Raw genomic sequence first — 17718 nt, forward strand, 5'->3', positions numbered from 1 at the left:
CCCCTATATGTGTACTCTGCAGTGCTGCTTATCCCCAGGGTCATTCTTAAGCTGAAACAACAACGAGGGGATGTGATCCTTTGGTTCCAGTGTGGGTGATGCAACCATGGACCTGAGACCTACACAAGTTACCCATCTGAGAGTTTTTACTCCTCCCTTTCATCAAGGACCTGTTACCACAGAGCTGTGAGCTGGTGTTGCAACTGAAGCCCCAGTCATTGTATCTCATGGCCTGATTCATCACAGGCTAAGTCCAGAGGAGACATGCCATTTGGCAGCAGTCTGGAATGCCATGCTGATTAGTAGGAAGCCATTTACAAAGGCTACTTATCTTAATAAGAGGAAGTGCTTCTTTACGTTCATGGTTATCCATAGTGTGTCTCTTACTTAGCTTATGATTCACAAGATTTTGGATTATTTTTTATACTTAAAAATAATTGAGTTTGACAGTCAGTTTGACATGGTGCACCTAACTGCAATCTCTGTCTTTCAGAGACTAGTGGTAGGACAATATTTTCTACTAGTGGTAGGTCTCAGGTCCATGATTATCAAGTTCCCTAAAAGGCTAGAAAGATTGTTTGCACTCTATCCCACAATAGGATTTTAATGTAGTTATCAGCCCTGATATCTTCTCCTTTCCAGCTGTTAGCTTCTTGTTCACCTCTTGGTGAAGATGACTATTTTAATAGCCATCGTCCCTGAGAGAACAAGTCGGGGGCAAGGGTGAAGCTACATGCCTTAGAGGTGAATCCTGGAAATGTCTTTTACAACGGCAAGGTGCAACTTAGGTCACAAGCTAAGTTTCTTTCCAAAGTGGTATATGATTTCCACATCAATCAAGTAGTATATTTATCAGTCTTCTTTCTGAAGCCACATGTTCACAAAAATGCATAGAAGCTCTACATTCTGGATGTCCAGAGTCTTGTCTAGAGGCTGTTGAGTTGAGTGATGGATCTCTGAGTGACAGAACTGAATGATAAGGCGGCTGTTGGTTCAATCAGCTTTTAAGTAGGGATGTAAAGTCCTGTTCAATTAGTCAACTGGTTAAATGTTATGTTTTACTGGTAAACCTCTTAAATGGGGGTGAGTTGGCTGAGCTGGAGTGCTGCCCGCTACTGCACAGTGTGGCTGGTGGGTCTGACTGGGCTGGAGAAGCCCAGCTGGGCCACCAGTTAACATTGACATCCCTACTTTTGAGATACTTGTATTTGTGAACAAACCTTTTCTACCTTGAAACTGAACAAATGAGTAGAAAAAGGCTCATACCAACATTCTATGCTGCATATATCCACTACAAAGAAAAAGCCAATCACCAGGGTGGTGTCAGAGAAGCATTGCCGGTCTGCCTTTTTATACTCCTTCCTTCTCTCTGTTGTGTATCCTTAAACCCATTTTGTAATGAAAGAATAGTTGTCATTTGTCTAGCTAAAATCCTGTGTACATTTTTATAAGAGTTCAGTGCTTCCCTCAGGCTAATGCCAAGTTGTCCATGCAGTCCTTGGTACTTTACTTCAATATATCATGTTCTGCCAAATCCTGTGTTGTTATAAGAGTGAGATGAACAACAAGGTTCAGCGCAGGTAAATATCGACAAGCTTATCTTAACCTCTTAGGTGTACAATATTGGATTGGAAATTCACACAAACAGTTCTTCTTGTGGGTTTTCCTGTACTACTGCTTGCAGTTGGGGTGGAAATACTGAGAAAACAGCTTTTAGACTGGATTTTTCTTAGGGAGAGGGCATCTTTTGTATCTTGTTGTCTCGGGGTGCTATGCCCAGCCCCCTCAGAGACAGGTTGTTGAGCTTCTCAGGCCCCATCTGGGGTGCTCCACCCCATAATTGTTACAGTCCCCGAGTCAGTAGCAGCCTGTCTCCCCTGAGTCCCAGCCCAGAGCCCTGTCAGTGATGGGCGTGCCCCACAATTAGCTCAGTGGGGAATCTGCCTGAAACATGCTGAGCTCACAGGATGCTCCAGCTTCTGATCCTGAACTACTCACTATCCTGATGGTTCCAGACCATCAGTGTCTTCCCCACCTGTGTCCTTGGGGCTGTGTGCTTCCCTAGCTTTTCCAGCCGGTCTCTGCTGGCTGGCCTCCACTGCGGTGTTCATCGACTGCTCTTCCTCTGGGATGGGAGCCTCTCCAGCTGGTTTCTTCTGGCTGGCCTCTGCTGTGGTGTCCAGCTGCTGCTCCTTCTCTGGAGCTCTGGCAGCAGCAGCAACTCCTTCCCCTCTAGTACTCAGCCCTGACTGAGCTGCTCTACTGGCCTTTTTAATTGGTCCTCCAGTTAGAGCATACCCAGCATGGCTGTGTGAGGGAGGGGCTCTCTCAGCCATGTAGGCCTGGTTAACCCCTGCAGACCCAGTGCGGGGGTGGTACACCCCGTCACGCTTGTGTTGGACAAAACATGAAGATAGCACTTACCAGATAGAAGGAACAATATCGAAGCATCCAAGCAATCTGTTACACAACATGGAAGTACGGCCAAGTGCAAAAATGAAATGTATAAAAAAGCCAACTTTCTGCCCTCCCATAAAAGTAGATTGGATTTCTATAGATACGTATTCTTTAGCAAGTGGAATTTTTGGGGCGGGTTGGGGAAGGGACTTCTTATTTTATCTGAAATGATTGATTCAGCTTTATAAAATTTGTCACTTGCAAAGATAACTGGAGATGTTATGTTGTGTGTGTAAGCAGGAGCTGAACTACTGCTTGCTATTAGCCATCTAAAAGGAGAGAGCTGTCCTGGGGGTGGGTATGTTTAGCTCTGCAAGATAATTAACTGCTAACTGTTGATATGTAAATACAGCTCATGCCAGGAGGGGGAAGGAATCCAAGGTGTGGCTATGTAAATCCAATTCAGCTAGGGCTGATGGAAGATCAGTGTTAGAATGGAATGTGGTGTACTGTAAATAATTTGGGGCTGTTGTGGGGGTCACAAATCATGCTACCCCTAAATGTGGGAACAGTAAAACATGACACCGGTGCTTGCAGGAGAGACACCATAATTGTAAGAGGTCTCTGAGGAACTAGCCACCTCCCTTCCAAAGTTGAGTGAACTGAGCTGAGGGGAAAGGTTAAAGGGCTTGAGTCATCCTGGTTCACACCTGCCAGGTGTGAGCTGTAAGAATGGCCCAACATGCCCCTTTCCCCCTTTGTTTTAAGGACAGACCTAAAGCAGACTCCATGAGGAGTCTTTTTGCTAGTCTAGTGGAAGCTGGAATCCTTTGCCAGTTTAGGTGGTGGCTAAAGAGTTGGAATCACTAAGAGCTGAAATCACTGGTTTGGCTGAGAGCCAGACCCATTGCAGCTAACAAAGCGGCGGTGGCCAGCAGAGGGGCTGGTGGGAACCACTGGCAGGTGGCCGGTAGGAGTGGCGGCAGGCAAGGAGTGGTGGCAGGTGACCAGCAGTGCGGCGCGGCTGGTAGGAGTGGCGGCAGGTGAGGAGCGGCAGCAGGTGACCAGCGGAGCATCCGGTGGAGTGGAACAAGACAGCTGGTGGAGCGTGGCGGAGCGGCTCACGTTAAAGACTGCAGCAGAACCCTACAGAGAGGTGGGGCCGTCGGCCTCAGACCACGTAAGTTGTCCCTATCTATCGCCCCACCCCCATTTCCACCCAGGTTGAGAGGTAAAACCCTGCAGGTGAACTTTTGGACTCTGGGTGGCACTGACCAGGGACAGAGACTTTGGGGGTGTCGGACTTTGGGTGATTCTTGGCTGGGGGAGAGGAGGGCTTAGCTCACGTTTGGGCTATGAACTCTGGGGTATTTTCCCAAGTTAATGCCATATGACTTCTCTCTCTGTTTCATTAAATGTTTCTTTCTTACACTCAGACTCTGTGCTTGCGAGTGGGGAAGCATTGCCTCTCAGAGGTGCCCAGGGTTATGTGACTTTCCCAGGTTATTGGGTGGGGGCACGAGCCGGTTCTGTGTGAGATGGACCCCTAGATATTGAACCCAGCCCTGGTTGCTGCCGGGCCTACCCAGCAGAAGGATTACATGTGAATAATAGTGCACTATAGGGTAATAAAATCAACAAAAGGGAGGCACAAGCCATAATTGTGTTTCCCTGCCCTGTAAGCAACATTGGAAAACTATAAATAGTGAGATTAGGAACAGGGAAGAAATGAGGCTACACCAATTTGTTCCACAGAAGTGAAAGGGAGTGTAACAGTGGTAAATGTCAAGAAACAAAACAGGACAGTTGTGGGTTTTTGAAGTGAGCACTACATTTCTGGAGTGTAAAACATGGTATGGCTGTGTGACGGGGCAGGCGGACCACCCGCCCTACCCCGCACTGGGACGGCCTCCAAGGACGGGGGCGGAAGCCCGGAGGGGGAGGTAAGTGGCTGGGGGCGCGCCGCCGAGAGCCAAATAGGCGGCGCCTCTTGGTGACGTCAGCGGGGGCGCCGGCCGGGATGCCAAGGAGGGCGGGGGCCCGGGCGCAGAGGTGACGTCAGCCCCAGGTGCCGAGGGGCGGGAGATTCAAAAGGGCCGCAGCCACGGCCAGGGAGCGGGGAGTGTTCGGCCCAGAGCAGAACCCCAGGACCTGCCAAGGGGCCCAGACGCCGCGGAGTGCAGGCGGCCAGAAAGTCCCCGAGGCGGAGGACGGAGGGTAAGCTTATCCCCACGCTGGAGGAACCCGTAAAAAGACCGACTGGGAAGAAGGGACCCAGGGCGGGGCCGCGAACCCTGCGAGTGGAGGGTTTGGGAGATCTTGACCCCCTCCACTAATAGGGGATGCACGTCCCCTTCTTAGGGCCCTGGGTCGGGGCTCGGAGAGAGGGAGGGCCCGAGCCCCCTTCCCGGTCCCCCTTGGGATCCGCATAGGCTCGAATTGCTCCTGCGGTACAGGTGCTACGATAATGCCAGGAGGCCAGCTGTGGAGCAGTGCTCTCACATAAGACGGTGTTCCACCCAAACTCGGGGTGGCCTTTAAGGGGAGACGGTTACAGGCTGAAGTATGGGACTCAGAATTGGGTGACTAAAGATGGCTATAATAATGTCCAGTGATTTTCTTATTCCTACCTGATAGTGGACTGCTCAGTAATCTTGCTGCATGATCCTGTTCTGTTCTCAGCTCTGAGACAAACTCCTTTTGTGATGTCAGGGAAATCACTTAATCTTTCCCGTATTTAGAACAGGGACAGTACCTCACAAGTGTGCTGTGAAACTTGCTATGTTAATATTGGTAAAACTCTTTGAAATCTTCTTCTGTAAGTTTCTGTAGAAGTGCAAAGTAGTTTCATTCTAGTGTTATAGGCCACTAGGCAGTGTAAGCCTCAAGGATTTAGTACCTTGACCTGTTACAGTATGAATGGTTTATTTATTGGCTACGTCTAGACTGGCATGATTTTCCGGAAATGCTTTTAACGGAAAAGTTTTCCATTAAAAGCATTTTCGGAAAAGAGCATCTAGATTGGAAAAGCATCCGTGCCAATCTAGACGCGGTTTTCTGCAAAAAAGCCCCGATCGCCATTTTCGCAATGGGGGCTTTTTTGCGGAAAACAAAGCTGAGCTGTCTACACTGGCCCTTTTGTGCAAAAGTTTTGCGCAAAAGGACTTTTGCCCAAATGGGAGCAGCATAGTATTTCCGCAAAAAGCACTGATTTCAGACAGTAGGAAGTCAGTGCTTTTGCGGAAATTCAAGCGGCCAGTGTAGACAGCTAGCAAGTTTTTCCAGAAAAGCGGCTGATTTTCCAGAAAAACTGGCCAGTCTAGACACAGCCATTGTGTTTGAAGAACAGCTTATTTATACTGTATTGCTCTTTCCAAAACTCCTGCACCACATTATATATAAGGTGAAGATTTCTATTTTGAGATCTTGCTCATCCTGTTTCCTTCTTACCTTCTCCTGTCTTGTAAGTTCTTTGAATTTCTTTTGCAATATCCTCCACTGATAGTGAGAGAGTGGCACTTTATTCAGCCTTGCTGGTACTGAAACAGGAATGAGAGATCACTTGACACTCTTTTTCTTGTATTTCCCTAGGAATCAATATTGGTTTGTTCTTTAGTCTGGTGCATTGTAAAGATCTAGAGCTTCCTTTTGTTCTTTGTGTAGCTATTAATGCACCCTAGTGAGTGCCAGAAAATGGACTAGAAATACAGTCTTCTGTCTGCAATAGGATCTATGAAGTAGCCCATGAGCTTACTTACATTCTGCTTACAACTAAATATAACTGAGGCCAATTATAAAGAAACCATTTTGCATCGACAGGAAATTAATGATAAGCGTCACAATGAAGACTCATCTTGCTCTACTTTTCTCTGCATATTTCTCTGCTGCAGTTTCTTTTAGGAGGGCAGAGGGTGCTGTAGCTTCAGGGACTGTAACCAGTGTGGACTTACTACTAGTCATCATTTAATATTTGCTGAACATGTCCTATTGCTTTTTCTCTTTGACTGGGCTTCTGGGATTTCTGGGAAAGTCTCTTTCTCTTTCCCTCTCTTTCTGCGTTTTTAAGTAACTCTTGTGGTTGACGCCCTGTGTGAGCAAATGTGTAGCATGCCTCTTCTCTCTCTCTGAGTCACATAGAGAGAAACATTAAAATTCACCTGGCAGGCAATAAATAATATGATTAATTACATAACAATGTTTCTCAGTTCTGTCTCAGCCAGAGCAGATATATGTATTGAAACTAGTTGAGTAATCTAGGCCAAGTTGGTTATTTAGCATGAAGGTTATTTTGAATATCCTTCATATGGTCTAAGTGCATTGTACACAGGCCTGCTGATGTGGTGGGGACAAAGAGAGCAAGCGGTAAATAAACTGGCTAGAGGTGGCCAGAGTCTCAGGTCCTTTAAATCACTGCTAGAGTGCTGCACTCCCCACTCCATGCAGCTTTGAGGGCTGAAGGGGGTGCTGTGCTGTGGGTGGTGCAGAGCGCTGGCTGCCCAGTCCCCCATCCTTCTTGGAGTGTGGAGCTGCCCACACCTTACCCAGAGGCCCATGCAGGCTGTCAGCTCTCCTGATTGTGTACACAGATTCAGTTATGTGAACCTTATTGTTCTGGCTGAGAGAAGAGGTAAACAGAGACAGAGTGTGAGCATGTGGCATGCTGAGCCCAGGCAATACTTTTTTTTGCAGAGAAGTGCTTTCAGTACTAAATGAAATGAGGTTACAACTTTTATTTCCCAAATACAACCCACATACTTTCATTATGTTTTAGGCAGTCAGGAATTCTGAAGCATTAATTTTGCCCTCCTCATCTGAAGTAAGTAAGTTTTATACTGGTAAAGCTTTATGTAAGATTAAATTATTTGCATTACATGGATCCAAGGTCAATTACAGTGCTCAAAAGCTTATGCTATTCCCTCCTCCGCTAATCATTCAGCATAGTATGAATGGAGAGGGGAGTATGTTGTGCTAATCAGTTTCTTATAAACAGATAATATTGTGTACACAAATGCCCTTATAGCCTAAGGAGACACCAGCAAATTTACACAGAGCACCACAAATACATTTTTGTTTATATGTAATACACTCTAATGAATGAATCATTGATTAGCCAAATGGGTTGTGGGTTTTTAGTCAAGGTTTTTTAGCCACTGTAATGTTTTCCTGAAATGGACATTTCAGATTCTTCACACCAGCAAAAATTAAACTTTTGTCTTCAGATTTTAATTGCCTTTTTATGATCATTTTTATTACAATATACATGATGGTTTTAATGGTCTTTCTGCAGTTTTGTTACATAATGTTCCAACTTTAAGAGCGAGAGGCAGTAAAAATGATATATTGCCAATTTAGAATAAAATGTGGATATGCCAAGTAAATGCAATATTATACACACAAGTGCACATGCACATTACACACAAACACACACACACCACGTAATGAATCTTTCACACTCACTCTCACATACATTTTGCAGTGTTGTAATTTCTTCCGAGAAGGGTCTAGCACAGGAGACCCTGAAGATCTTCTGAAGCACTCTGAAGATCTTCACAGGAAGAACTTCCCAGAAGTGAAGGGCTTTGGAGGATGGAAAATGATTTTCTTTCTTACATAATAATAATAAAAAAATAGATACTGATTTTAAAAATCCCAATACCCTTATTTTTCTCCTAAGAATGAGTCATATTTTGCCTAAAAATGAATGAACCACAATCCAGAAACCCATGTCTTTGTGCAAATTGTCATCATTAGGGCTGCTTCAGGAAAATGAAGAGTCAGAATTTGCAATCAGAACCATATGGGCCATTTGGAGTCCGCTTGAAAAGACTGGGACTGTTCATGTGTGCAAGGTTCATCTGGCCTCATTCTTGCAGCAGGGCCAAAACAGACAGTTCAGTACCCATGTGAATCATTGTCCTGATCTGTACCTCTAAAATGTTAGTCATAATTTTTTTCATAATCAAGTTTGTGTAAAATGTCTTAAAAACTCCAAAATAAATAAAGATGACGAAAAAAGTACTTGTGTAATTGTTTCAATGTGTGTGCTTGAATGCATGCAGTGATCAATGTTCCCTCTAAGCTTTTCCATGTATGAGCGGAGTTTTTTCTTCTGCGCCAACAGTGAGGTCACGTGCACTTGTTTGGATGTATGCCACTGTGGGTATGTCTACACTAGCTCGTTAGTTCGAGCTATGTAGGCAAATGAGGGCAACTGGAGTTGCAAATGAAGCCCGGGATTTAAATATCCCATTTTTAAATCCTCCTTTTTTAAATGGCGCCGCCATTTTTAAATCCTCCTTAGTCCGAATTCCGTGCCCGTGACTTCACGTGGCACAGAGTAGGTAGTTCGAATTAGGATCGCTAGCTCGAACTAACTAGCTAGTGTAGACATACTGTAAGAGACTCTCCCAGGTAGCACCCCCTTTACCTCTTGGGGAGAAGGTGAGATCCCCCCCCCCCCCGGGAGTGCTGCTCCCTGGGCAGATTGTGTACAGAGCAGGGGCTTCCCCAGGCTGCTCCTCATAGGGCTGACTGTGAGTCTGCACCTGGGGCAGAGGGAAGCTCCTGCCAGCACCCAGGGCTTGCAGGGAGTGAGGTGCTGGGGATGGGGCAGTGACATGTGGGGAGCGGGGTGAGGGACAGAGGGTTGGTGGGTCGGGGGCTCTGAGGGACAACTGAGGGGTATGGGAGGGAGGAAGAGAGATGCAAGGGGCCCCCCAAACCCCAGAAGCAACTGCACCACAGCCTGGCTGCAGCTTTGGACAGCCACCACATGGGCAGCACAGGGAGCAGTCAGGAAGCCATTCTGCAGCCCTGAACACAGCACCAGCCTTGGGGAAAGGCTGGAGCTGGTCACAGCCACCATAGCTGGCCCCCTCCTGCCACATAGCCTCAGGCCCCCAAAGCTGGCTCCTGGCCGTGGCTGCTGGAGCACAGCCTGCCCTCCTGCCATGCGGCAGGTCCCAGCCCTGGCCGCTGGAGCGGCCGCCCCCCACCATATGGTCTCAGCAGCCTCCCCTGCAGTGAGTCCCCCACTATGCCCCCTCAGCTGGCCTCCCCTGTTGGGGCTGCCTGCCACCTGCCACACCATTCACCTTCCAGCAGGAAGTTGAGTGCTGTCGTGAGGCTCTGCAAAGAAGGTGCGTGGGTAGAGAATTTTTTGTGTATGGTGGTGCAAGCGCTCTCCTTAGTGGGAAGTATGGTGGTGATCATGTGGTCAAATGATTTATGGGTGCACTGAAGTGTCCCAAAGCCTATTACTCCATTTATCTGGCTGTTGAGGGGATTTGTTGCTGGTCCATCTCCTGAGGTGGGGGAGGTTAACTCTCCTGGTTCCAATAGAAATAAGTGTGCAACCCTGTTACAGAAATTGGGGTACTGAAAACAGAGTTTGTGTAAAATTCTGATCTCAGATACATGTGTGGGTCTTCCAATGGATATAGTGAGTGCTAGTCAAATGCATGTAGTGGCAGAATTCAGCTTTTTAATGTTCAGGATGCAAATTCTTTTGCAGGGATATTTTTGTCCGACAGCCAATCAAATGTAACATATAATATATCTTTATTGCTCACACAATTTTCTGTTTAGAGACAGCTTTACTATCCATCAGGTTTGCTAAAAGCAAGTATCTTCAGTTATCAGTAATCAAGTGCATGTGCAGGGACCATGGATGCAGCACTTTTCTAAGAAATTGAATCTCTTCATATCTTTGCATTTCCTGTTGAAAAGGTCATTTTTCTCTTTGAATTTCCCATGGGAGAGCAAAGGGATACTGAACAGCATGTGCTGCAAGGAAGAATTCCTGGGGTGTGTTTGGTGTTTTACTAGTGCTAGTTAAGGAGAAGTTTTGAAAATATTTCCAAGTGACAGGCAAAAAGAGCAGTGGTTTTACTATGGCTATGATCACTTAAGTACTTCATGCCTCCCAGACCCACATTTATTTTTGTGGCTTTGTGTGAGAATAAGGAATGGATTTTTTACAAAAATTAGGGCTGTCAATTGACCTGTGTTAATGCCCGCGATTAAAGCAGGACAGGATTAATGTGTAAATTGCAGGCATTAATGCTGCACTGCCCTTTTGAAGTGCCGCTCTGGTGCAAGTGGAGCCGGGGATCAGCTGGAGTTCCCAGCTGATCCCAGGCTCCTAATATACTGCTCCTTGGAAACACAGCCGCGGCGCTTCCACGGGGCAGCACTGCATGGAGCCTGGGGTCAGCTGGGGACTCCAGCTGATCCCCGGCTCCATGCAGCGCTGCGCGGTTGAAACGCCATGGCGGCATTTGAAATCGGAGGTGTACATGATTAATCGCGTTTACATTTTTTAATTTCTTGACAGCCCTAAAAAATAAATACACTTACACATTAGTAAATATCACAACAATTCCTACTGTGTTAACAATTTCTACTGGCACCAATTTCAGCATGCTATGTGAAAAACAATGTGTTTTTTTAATCTATGTTAAAATATGAATATGAAATCAAATTGATGTGAAAGCAGATTAATAAGTAATCAGATTGCATAACATGTGTGTCAAATTTATATGAAATCAAATTGCATTAAAATATACTTAGGTTTTCAGATGTTTGTTTAAAATATAGATTTCAGATGTTTGCATTTTGCTGCAAACATTTAATGTGATTTTTAGTTTGTAATATATATTTAAATAGCAAGGCTGAAGTGCTGTTTATATCCCATGTTTGGCCCTTTGCAGGCAATTGAAGGGGGTTTCTGCTGAACACTGAACAGGTGAAGAGATGAGTTGTGGGGGATGAAAGCACAATCTGTGACATGTAGATTCAGATTTCTCATAATAATCATCACAGTGTAGCATGACCAGGGGCAGCTGTCAGTGAGCCAGGTGCCTGCCCCAGTAGGCAGGGTTAGGGGAGATACAGCCGTACCAGAGGCGCTACCTACACAGGGCGCTAGCTCCTGGGAATGGCAGCCTGCTAGGCCTTTGCTGCTGTGGTTCCCAGTATAGCCCTGCAGCTCCACTGATAATCATTATATCTGCAGAGAGCTGCATCTTGGATGTAAATTTTTCATCCTCACCTGGCTCTTATATTGATTGCAACTGTGAGTGCTCAATATTTCTGTAGATCAGACCTCATGGTCTCAAATTGGGCTCACAGAAAACAAGGAACACACAATTAGTTCTCATATGAAAAATGTCATTTAAGAAACTCTTCCAACATCTCATAGGGACTCTGTGGCAGAGGCGGGTATAGAGTCTAATTTTCCAGGGCACTTTTCAACTTTCTTGACCATGAAATCATCCTTTCTCTTCCTGTAATCCCCTGCCTCATTTGCTAAAGACCTTCCAAGTTGTGGAAAAAAAATGAGGCAGGGGTCATGAAGACCCTCACCTCTTTTAATACACAACCTCCATTCATCTCTGGAACAGGCCATTCTTGTGCACTGCATGCAACTGAACTCATCTGGAAAAATAGTACGTGATCATGTAATGAAAGACTGTAATAAATATGCACAAATGGGCTGAATTAAGGAGTATCAAGAAATTAAATTACATCTGTGTTTGACACTTGTGGAACCACTATTGGAGTCCTTGTCACACTGGGGTACTATGACACTGAGGTAACAGGGTAACAGATTGAGGAAGCCCTCTATGGACGGACGGATGGATAGGGACGGACACACACACACACACACACACACACACTGGGACCCATGGGGAAGCAGAACACATTCGGCAGGTGCACTTGCTCCACTACACAACTTAAATTCCATGGGATAGGAATTTAAGGCCTTGGTTTTAGGCTATGGAGTTGAGTGTGATGCAATGAGCATACACTCTTGTGCCCATTTTCCCTGTGCTTGACCGTTTCATCCTGTCTCCTCCAAAGAGTCCCTTTGCCATTCCTGTCTCTTCTCTATTCCTCGATGATTCCTGGGCCCAGTAGGGAACCAATCAGGGATTAGGAGAAATAGGCTTTCTGATTTCAGTTCATTGCTAAGCCCTAATCCCCAGTACACCTGGTCTAGAACAGCAGGGAGAAGCCAACACAGAGAAAGTCCAGTTTTGTTCCTTTAGCTACAGGCTTGAGCATGCTCATTCAGTCTGTAGAAAGGATGCATGTGCAACCTAGTCACACTAGCAGCTGAGACAGTGCTCAAGCATGATCAGTGAGGATGAAATCGTCAGATATTTTAGTTGTTAAAATCTAAGAAGTATCTACTGAGCATGTGTGAACTGTGATTTTTTTTCCCCCAAAGGCTTATAAATTGGCCAAATTTGGGTGGATTTTCAAAGGAATAGCACAAGACACATTCCTAGTTCAAAAGCCACTCCTTTGCCAAATTTCAAATCTCTGCTCTAAACTAGGGATGCTAAAACTGTTAAAATATAGGTCCTCAGAATTTCTGATCCTGGGCAAAATGACATGTTTTTCTCCCTAGATTTGTTCTCAGAAATGGCAGAATTCTTTTGGCCAAGATTTTCCTTTAAAAAAATCGGGCCAAGGCCATTATGGAAAATTTCAGCTCATATGGTTAGTTATAATCAACTGAAAACTGAATCTTCTAAGAATCGATGGCTCTACCAGGTCCCCTATAATGAAATTAATGTTGGAATAAATTTATTCCAGTTTTATGTTGGAATAAATTATAGTGCTTTTGAAAGAGCAGGTCTTATAGAGTAAATTAGGTGGTGAGAATCTAATATGTGACACGGTGGGAATATTCCACGTGTACAATTACTGATGAACGAACAGGTAGTAAATGAAAAATTAGGCTTATTAGTTGCACCCCATGAAAAATAGTGTTTAACATGCTTTGCTTAAACGTTTTGTGAATGTGTATGTAACATTTACTGATTAATATACCAAAGTAGTTAGCTGCAATCTACAGACTAAAGTCCGGCTAGTCCTACTCGAGTATGATGGTAAGAAAAGGGCACATGGAGTCTCTTCTCCTGTTATTGACACTGCATGGTATCCTGGCAGAATGCTTTTACTAGCATTCATCAAATGCTACAGAGGAGCTAGCTACCTGTTCAGCAGTACTCCATGGCCGAGTGACATTGCTTAATGAACTGGGGAAGTGGCCAGTGCCCTGCTTTCTTTGTACACCTGCAGGCATCCAGTGGAAGGATACACTTATTTTTGACCAAAACTGCGAGGACCAATGCAGATTGTGCTAGTCTCCCTTAGTCTGTCTATTTTCTTTTGCTTTACAGTGGTAAATAGGGTGGGCATGCCTGTTCTCCTCAGCAATAGGGCATTAGGCCTCCGAGGCCTCTTAAAGGGTGCTCCACCCCATATGCGTATTGGCTCCAATGGCCCAGGACCTTGTCTTTGTGAGGCAGTCAGGCCTAGTGGCCACAGTCCTTTTCTCGCAGGGCAGTGGGGCTTAGTGGCTGGAGTCAGTAATAACACTTTATTCCCTCGGAGCAGTGAGATCTACCATCCAGAGTCAGTAACAACATGTCCTGCCCTTAGGGCAATGGGGCCTAGCGGCCGGAGCCACTGAGTCAATATCAATGTCTGTTCACACAGGACTGCATGGCCAAGCAGTCAGAGTCCATGGCAACACTTGTAGCACCTTCTTACTCTTAATGGGTGTGGGGTAGGGAGACCCGGGCCACAGGGGAATCTGTGCAAAATACACCAAGTTCTCAGGGAGAGTAAATTCCTGCTCTGGGCTCCTTCTTACCAGACTGACTGTTGCTGTCTTCTTTGCACTTTCCTCCAGACTGGGTTTTTTTTCAGCCAGTCCTCTCGGACTGTCTACATGGTTCAGTCTGCCTGCAGCCCTTCCTCAGGAGCTCTGACCATGCATCCATCCCTGGTGGCAGTCAGCCCTGACTGAGCTATTCCACAGGCCTTTATAGCTGGCCTCCAGCTGGAACATGCCCAGCAGGGTTGTAGGGGTTGTACCTTCTCAACCAGAGTTAACCCTCACAGGCTCAGTACGGGGTTGGTATACCCCTGTCACAGTCATAAAGAATCTCTGCGTGGCTGCTGAAGCTTTGATCCCCTTTCCAGTGCTCCTTCTGGGAGGAAGGCCGAGTATAGTCTTATAATGTTACAACTGCTGCTTACCCGTGTAAGAGTCCCTAGCAAAAAACCATATGCTTTTGATTATCCTTTTTAAAGCCGTGACTAGGTAGATCAAAATCTGAGGGGGAGCTCACCAGTGTTGGTGATTGTGTGTTGCCATCAATGTTGCCAACAGGCAATGAAATGATATTGAATTATCTTGTGATGGCAAAGAGAAGACAATTGGGAAAAAGAAAATAACGGAATTGGAAAGGAGTCAGTTGTTCCTGCCTAAGTCTATTGTCATCCAAACAAAGCTGGGTGTGTGGCCTGCAAAAGTGCACTGTGTGTAGGGAATATCAGTTGAGTTTCAGAAACACTTAGTTTTTACTCTTTCCTCACCTCTACAGAATTGTGGAACTAGTGCAGTCCATGTAGAGGAGAACTGAGGGCTATAGGCTCTCTTTCCTTCTCTCTCCCCTGGTGCTCAATCAGACACCAATCCTTCTAATCCTCACACTTTTAAACCTCTCAGATGAGTAATCTTTCTCTCTTCAGCCACACCAGGAAGGGGAACTCTCCCATCCTGTGAGGACAGTGAGTTGAAGCACTAGTGGAACCAGGAAGAGGGTAATTTTTCTTTCACATTTACTTTTACCTCCTAGTTACTTGCATGTTTTTAGGAAGAGCAAGTCTGCATTCACCTGTTTGTGTCAGGCTTGTAAAGTGGTTATCCATACGTTATCCAACCCGGGGCCTTTTCCCTGTAAAATGACCTCATTTCCTTCCTACTCATTCTTAGAATTCATTGCTTCCTGTTAGTGACATCAAACTGCTGCTGTGGGAATGGCTGGGATTTTACAATGATAGAGATCATGCAGGATTATGATCTCTCTATATAAAGCAGAAACTGGCAAAGGGGCTGAGGGATATGGGGAAAGTCTGCTTCTCACACAAACCACTTCAGAAAAAAGCACTACGAAGAGAGGAACTAACAATACATTGTTGAAAGGTAACTGAATTTACATTTAAGTCTCTTACTGATCCCATGTTTGAATTAATGCAAAAGTTAATTTTAAATATAGAAATAAAATAAGAGAATTTCCCCCCTCCCTCTTGGCAAACTGTAGAAAATCCAAGATGAAGTAACACCTTTCCCAAGAACTAAAATGACAGTACCAGAATTGCTTGTATTGCCTGCATGGCTGGGAAGTCTTAGCATTGGCAGAGGTGATGTAGGTTTTTAAATAATTGGCAGCCCATTGCCCAGCACGTTTATAGACACAAATGATGTCTTTCGGTCCTACATTAATTGAATCTCTGATGTCACGTTTGGATGTAATGTCTTAAAATAGCAAACAATTCCAAATGCTTTAGTGTTCCAAGAGACAGAATCCCTTAGATGCTTTGATCTAAACTGAATTGCATTTTAGCTGCTGGGGCTCAGTTTCATTTTAGCCCATATTTCTAAATTTCTGAATTTCCCTCCTGGGAATAAATCATAGTGCAACAGACTTTGGGGACTTACGATTCCAGGGAATTGACAGGAGTCTCAGGACTAAGAGACAGACACCAAACAATACGGTAAATGTGCAGACCCCCACCGTTATTGTGGAAAGGTGCTCCCGTTGCTACAGGAAGTTCCATTTACTACCAGGAAGTAGCAAAAGTAACTAATGGCTTGTTATAGGCAATTCACCATCAAATTTTATTAATTTATTTTCATTAAAAAAAACCCAGTTAATTCTGAGTTCTCAGGGAGCAGGTATATTTATGTGACCATTGCCTCCCTTATCCCCAGCTCTCTCAGAAACGCCTCCGTCAGAAGGACAAAGTCTTAGTTGGTGATGAGAATGAGAACTGGAGGGCAGATCCACCAGGGGCTGAAAAGTTGGGCAGTGGATGGCCTGGTTAGAGTGGTCACTTGAGATGATAACGATACCATAGTGATAAACATAATCACCAATCATGTAATGTTAATGAATGAAAAGGGTTCATTCAAAGTTGATGCTCAGTTTGAATTTGTGTTTGAGAGCCCTGCTGTTATGCCCCAATTTCACTTTTTTTTTTTTTAGCTTGGCACTTCCCCTGTTTTAGTTTCAATCACAGTGTTCAGCATTGTTTTCAAACATGAAGTATGTTCCTCTTCTGTCTTCCTGAGTGCAGGAAAGTCATTGTGACCATGGGTCACTTTGGGCTGCCTCTGTCACTTGTAGCTGTGGAAATAGGTTATTATGCCAGGACTGTGTTTAGTTGCAACTTCAAAGCTTAAATATTTGATATGGGTTTTGTTTTGCTGGTTGGGAAAATGCTGCAGCTCATTTCAAGAGGTTTTAAAGTGTGGAGTTATTGTTAAAATCCTTGCTCGGGTAATAATGACTTGGAGGTAACCAGCAGATTCTTAAGATTTTCACATTAACCAGAAGAACTTCATGCTCCCTGAAGGAGAGTTCCCTCCAGAAAAGGTCTCAGGGCTTGACTGAAGGCTCTTTGGCTGGAGCAGTACAGCTGAGACCGTGAATTCCTAAATATTGTCTTGAGGGTATATCAAGATACTAGCTAACTTAGGCTTGCGGGGCTTAGGCTAAGAAGCTGTTTAATTGTGGTGTAAACATTTGGGCTTGAGTCCAACTCTGGGACTCTTAAGCAAAGAGAAGATGGAGGGAAGGATCTTCCTAAGTTCCATCGCGGGTGGGTAGGTTTATAGGCATCTTCAAGAGGCTGTCTCAGTAAAATCCATTTCAACTGCTGTGGGAAAGAATGGAGAAGTTGTTTCCTAGGTGACGCCCCTCTGATCTGAGATCTCTGAATTTCCTACCAATTGAACAGCTTGTCATGCTTTGAGAGTTTTTCTCTGTTGTCCATGTGCTTGGTTTTTTAACTTCTGTGCTTCTGTATACTTTCACCAGTAGATTACGCCTCTCTTTCAAGCTCTTTCAATCTACTATAGCTCCATTGGCACAGACAGCTATTATTACTAATGAGCACGTTGGAGCTCAGACATTATTCTCTAGATGATTTCAATTAATGAGGCGATTTCAAATGGAGTTTGCTGAAAACAGACTCTTCCAAATGGGGTTATAAATGTGATTTTGACACTGTCATTATGCAGAGATAACCAAAATCCAGTGAAGAAGAAAACATTTAATTTAGGAACAATATTAATCTAATGTAGGAAGAATAAATCTTTCTTGTTTCACAGCCTATTCAACAGCTTAAGGTCTACTCAAATTCTTGTTCTAGCTTTTATGGTCCTGTTGTAACTTGAATTAAATTACCTCATTGTAACTTGAGGTAATTGATTGCCAATACTTAAATACCATC

General features: G+C 44.8%; 1 protein-coding gene across 6 annotated transcripts in view; it reads left to right on the forward strand.

Annotated features, from left to right (window-relative positions):
• ESR1 (estrogen receptor 1) overlaps positions 1 to 17718 on the forward strand; it is a 296248-nt gene that overhangs the window by 55924 nt on the left and 222606 nt on the right. The window contains exon 1 of one of the 6 annotated variants that reach the window (XM_075924468.2): positions 15006 to 15024. The exons of the other annotated variants lie outside the window; for them this stretch is intronic. The gene's annotated coding sequence lies outside the window, so the exon portion shown is untranslated. Of the gene's footprint in view, positions 1 to 15005; positions 15025 to 17718 lie in introns of those variants that run through there. 6 annotated transcript variants of the gene reach the window in all.

Source organism: Pelodiscus sinensis, chromosome 3, assembly GCF_052426305.1.
Source record: "Pelodiscus sinensis isolate ZL-2025 chromosome 3, ASM5242630v1, whole genome shotgun sequence".
Classification (NCBI taxonomy): domain Eukaryota; kingdom Metazoa; phylum Chordata; order Testudines; family Trionychidae; genus Pelodiscus; species Pelodiscus sinensis.